This window comes from Anthonomus grandis, chromosome 7 (assembly GCF_022605725.1).
Source record: "Anthonomus grandis grandis chromosome 7, icAntGran1.3, whole genome shotgun sequence".
NCBI lineage: Eukaryota > Metazoa > Arthropoda > Insecta > Coleoptera > Curculionidae > Anthonomus > Anthonomus grandis.
Window position 1 is genome coordinate 36,431,391 of NC_065552.1, and position 6,000 is coordinate 36,437,390.

Consider the following 6,000-nt stretch of genomic DNA (forward strand, 5'->3'; position numbering starts at 1 on the left):
AGGTGCATAAGCGCATACCACACAGTCAGCGTAGACGCAGCTCTAGCTATTGCAGGCTTAGTACCAATTACCCTCTTAGCAGAAGAGCGAGCTAATATCTATGCAAGAAATAAGGCAGAGAATCCAACAGAAGTAGAAAAATCCAGAATAGCTTCAGAGGAAAGATTACTAACGCTAGAGAGATGGCAAAGAAACTGGTCAGCGGCAACGGAACAATCGAATGAAAAAAGCAAATGGACAAGACAATTGATGCCGGATATCAGGGTGTGGGCGAATAGGAAACACGGACAGGTGGTTTATGGTATGACACAGTTCCTGACGGGGCACGGCTGTTTTGGGAGCTATTTATTCAAATACAAAAAAAGACAAACACCAACTTGCATGTATGGAGACGCACAAATGGATGACGCTGAACATATGCTGTTTCATTGCGAAAGATTTTCAAGGCTAAGAACGAGTACGGAAATAGAAACAGACACAATCCTAAGAAAGGATAACTTAATAGAGACGATGTTAAAAAATAGAGAAAACTGGAATTATATAAAGAAGATGATGGAAAAAATGGTAGAAATAAAAGAGAAGGAAGAACGGGAAGAAATAGGTTAAACAGAGAGAAAAAAGACGAAAGCACCCTCACTCTGAGGAATATTTCCTAGGAAACAGTGCCGGAGCGAGGAGGTGCAGGACGGGGTGATGTTTAGTGGGTAGTGGAGATCTTAAACCATCAAAGACTCTGAGTCCCACAGTACTTGATAACAAGTCTACGTAAAGGTATTTTACACCCCATAAAAAAAAAAAAAAAAAAAAAAAAAAAAAGGGTTTGGGTTGGGTTGGGTTGGGTTGGGTTGGGTTGGGTTGGGTTGGGTTGGGTTGGGTTGGGTTGGGTTGGGTTGGGTTGGGTTGGGTTGGGTTGGGTTGGGTTGGGTTCTCCCTCGAGGAGCCGCTAGACCTTGTCGCTGGTGGAGGGGGCTCAGGCAGCCGTCCGTGCATGAGCGTAAAGTGCTTAGGCGCGGACGTCTGCCTGCAAAGGACGGCTCAGGCGTCTCCATGGAGGCGCCTCCAAAAATGTTACCCTGAATTTTCACCCTACTTACCTTTTAACGTAATCCTTATCCTACGGCTTGCTGCATGGTGGCAGCCACTTTTTTTCCCCCCCGAGGCTATTAGGTTTCGAGGGCTAGGGGGCTCCTATTTTTCTCCAACACTCCTACCTGAAAGAAACAGAAACAAAGTAGATTAAATTGAATTGAAGTGAGGTTAATTAAATTTAACTAAACTTTCTTACTTAAAATTAAATTAAAAATTAAAAAACCAAAAAATAGAAAAACAATAAATAAAATAAAACCAAAATTAAAACCTTGCAGAAGGTATAAATCTGCAAAGTGCAATATGGGAGACAAAAACGAAAATATACTACCCCAGGTGGGTTCCGGTGGATCCGGGGAATCCCACCCCTCTGTTAAGGAGGGCCGTCCCGTGGATTCTGGGGGGGACAATCAACCATTAGACACAAGAGAAAAGAAAGAGTTGACGGAGAGTGCGTTGAGGATGATCAAGAAATTCGGAACGATGGAAGGCTTACAGAGAAGAAATTCGATAAGTGAAGGTTTTGATAGAAAGAGGAAGATGTTGGACAGGTCTATAAGCTCAATGGATGCGCAGAGTCCTTACAAAAAACGAGAAAGCCCAGAGGCCTATGTAATCATGGAGGCCATGAAAGCCATCACGAGCATATCCATGAGCTTAGATAAATATGTTGAGCAGAACACGAAAAGAGAGATAAAAGAACTTATTGTTAAACTAAGAAGACAGGTGTACAACTTACAGGGTAACGTTATACAGAAATGGTATGATGAACACAGATTTAGTGACATTGAGAGAATGATGATTGACAAAGATACACAGGTTGAAGAGAGACATTTTAAGGGGGACCACAAAAAGAAAACGACTGAAGTGGCAACACAGACAGAAGACAGAGATGCTAAGATTGTGAGATACCTGGACGGAACAGAAGATTTTGAGACTTTTGAACAAATGGCAAAAAAAGAATGGGCAAAGGAAGTCTTTAGTAACGCAGAAATAAAAGTAGGCAGCCCACTAAACACGAAGAATGATGTCACCAAAGTAGTAATAGTCGACCCAGAAGACCCTAAAATGCAGAAATCCATTCAGGCTGCATACCGAAATAGGTATCCGGAACTAGCAGAGATTACGGACCAATATGATACTTTAGAAGTCTCAAGCAGGATAGCGTCTCAGAACGAAACAAGACAGAACCAAAAGGTGATCAAAATCTCAATCCCAGATAAAAACACAAAAAAACTTTTCGAAAAAATAAAAAGGGTACAAGAGGAAACAACAGAAATTGAGTATGTGGCATTTCACCACGTAGAATGGCTCCCACTCAAATACCTGCACAAGATGATAGAGGTGATATTTCATAGACAAAAGCAGCAAGCAATTATATACACATCGACAAACAACATACAAGACATAAATGAGAGTAAAAATCAAAACAAAAAGACATATGCAATAATAGTAGAAGACAAAGGCAGAGAATACAGACAAATAGTTGAGAGAGTTAAACAAAATCTGGAAAATTCGGAAGAAAAAAGAATAATAAAGACAGTAAGACAAACACAGGACGGTAGGGTAATAATAGAAACGGAAAAAGATGATAGAGCAGTCAAAAACATAGAAGCCATCTTAAAAGCTAATAACAACAATAACGATATTAAAATACATTCAATAACAGAAAGGAAAAAATGGGACACTTACATCATAAGAAACATGGACATAGTCACAAACAGACAAGAGGTAGTACAAGCAATACAAAGAGTTACGGGGGTTAATGAATCAGAAGAGCGTTTCAAGATAGGGGAACTTAGGCCAAGTGCAAGCGGGGGAATGCAGAACGCAACCATGAGAATTGAAAGAAACCTTGGTGATAAGCTCAAGAACTATATAAACATAGGAATGTCACAATGCAGCATACAAAGATATCATAATATACCGAAGTGCACGAAATGTTGGATGTATGATCACTTCGCGTCAAACTGCAAAGGGCCGGACCGCAGAAACCTCTGCTATAACTGCGGAGGTCATGACCACGTGGCGAACAACTGCCAGAATGCCCCAAAGTGTACGCTGTGTAACGGAGCACCACACAAAATGGGAACAGGAAGATGCACGATATTCAGGAAGGCCCTAAGCACGATTAGAGGACAAAACTACCCTAGACAAAGACATGATACGCTTGAGAAAGGGGTAAAAGAGTATGAAAATTCAACGGAAAAGAACGGTGACAAAATGACTGTGATAGAAAACGAAAACGACTGTGATAAAACGTCTGTGATAGAAAACGAATACAGCTGTGATAAAACTAATGTGATGTCTATCTGTGATAAGGAAACGAACGTGATAATCGACTGTGATAAGAATACAGGGGCGGCTAGCGAAGATACTTTCACCGCATAAATGACTACCATAAAGATATTGCAAATAAATGCGGACAGATCGGTAAAAGCGCACGATATGGCAGCGAAAGTGGTAGAAGAAGAAGTGATAGATGTAGTGGTGGCCAGCGAACCAAACAAGAAGTTGGTAAGAAAGGCAAATTGGGTGGTGGATCAGTCGGAAAGTGTGGCGATAAAGGTTACTAATTGGAAAATAAGAGCGCACAAAATTAGTAAAGGCGAAGGAACAGTGGCGATACAGTTAGAAGAGTTTACCATAATCGGGTGTTATATATCACCAAATACAAGCAAAGAGAGATATGAGCAACAAATTGACGTGATAATGGGTATGGTAAACCAAGCGAGAGGACGAATCATGGTACTGGGTGACTTCAATGCGAAATCCTGCGAATGGGGCTCACCACAGGATGACGCGAGAGGACAGTATCTGATCGAGGCAGGAGCCAGGTTGGGATTGACTGTACTAAACGACGGATCGCCTACATTCATAAGAAGAGACACTGAATCGCATATCGATCTAACTTTTGTGACACAGAATCTTATAAGCAAAGTACAAGCATGGAGAGTCCTAGACAATGAACCTCTATCGCCACATAGACACATTCTTATAGAAATTAATACAAAAAATAGAAAGAAGATGCAACTAACAAACAAAATATACATAGACAAACAGAAACTTCAAGATATGACTAATACTTTAATGGAAATACAACTGCCCACCACTGCATCAGACCTAACAAACACACTCAAGAGAGTATACAATCATGCCTGTCCGCGACAAATGGGCCCGAACAGACAAAACGCAACATATTGGTGGAATGAAGACATAAGAGCACAACGGGACATATGTATAAGCGCAAGAAGAACACTATGTAGGATGAATAAGGCTATGCGAAATGGAAGGAAAACTATTGAGGAGTGGCAAATTACGGTGGACAGTTACAAGACAGCTAGAAAGCAACTTAAAAACAGTATCAACAAAGAAAAAAGAAGACTCTGGAGGGAGCTTTGTGAAGAGCTTAGTGATGACGTGTACGGACAGGCATACAAGATTGCAACGAAGCATTTTAAGGGAGCTACACAACCAGTACAATTCACAAAAGAAAGAAAGAACGAGGTTGTAGAGGCACTGTTCCCGACGCAAGTCTACAACCACATTAAGGTGCTCGGTCAGGCACCAAACCTCTTTTCCGAAGATGAGATTAAGGAAGCAGCGAAAAAAATCAAGACTGGGAAGGCGCCGGGTCCTGATAGCATACCCGCAGAGATTGTCAAGTATATAGCAGCAAATGCTCCAAAGCTATTCCTAGAAACTTTCAATGAACTCTTGACAAGACAGACTTTCCCGAAGGCATGGAAACTCACGAAATTGGTTCTGCTCTTAAAACCAGGCAAACAGTCAGATGTACCAAACTCTTACAGACCATTGTGCCTTACGAACACGATAGCCAAATTATACGAACAGGTTATCAAATCTAGAATAGTGAAAGAACTAGAGGACATTGGCGAAAGGGGTTTATCGGATCGGCAATATGCTTATAGAACAGGCAGATCAACCATTCAGGCATTGGGAAGAGCGATGCAAACAGCGCGAAACACCAAATTTGGAGCAGATCGGGTAAACGGAGATCGCTGGTCAGTGATGGTAACTCTAGACATTAAAAATGCCTTCAATTCAGCACCCTGGAACGGTATCATCAAGGAGATGAGAAGGATAGGACTGTCACCGTACCTAATAAATGTCATACAAGATTACCTACACGACAGAATCTTAACATACGACGGAGTCAAAAGGAAACTCACAGCGGGAGTTCCACAGGGGTCGGTGGCGGGCCCAAACCTTTGGAATATCTTCTACAACCCAGTGTTATGCCTTAGACATGAGGAAAATGTAGAGGCCATAGGGTTTGCAGACGATCTGGCCCTAGTAATAGCGGCCAAGAAGGGAGAGGAGCTTGTTAGGAAGACGAATGCGGCGCTAGAGAAGGTCAGTCGGTGGATGAGGAGCAGAGGCTTGGAATTGGCGGAGAATAAGACTGAGGCGGTGATTTTAAATGGAAAACGTGATAGAACTAACATAAAATTTAAGCTGGGAAATGTGACAATTGAGCCAAAGGCATATATAAATTACTTGGGGGTCCTGATTGGCAAGGACATATATTTCAGCGAGCACGTCATAAAAACAACCAAAAAGGCTAATGCCAGAACCGCTGCCCTGGCAAAGATAATGCCAAACATAGGAGGACCTATGTATGAAAAAAGACTCCTATTATATAACGTAACGCAGTCGATACTGCTATATGGTTGCGCCATCTGGGGCTGTATATTGGGCTTAAAGAAATATAGGAACATGATAGAGGCGGAACAGAGGAAAGCCCTGCTGAGAGTGGCCTGTGCTTACAGGACAGTTTCCTCAGAAGCCATTCAAGTGATAACGGGAATTACCCCGTTATCCATAATAGTCAAGGAGCGAACCAACATCTATAGAGGAATAGGCAGGGTGCAGGCTAAGATGGATTCAATG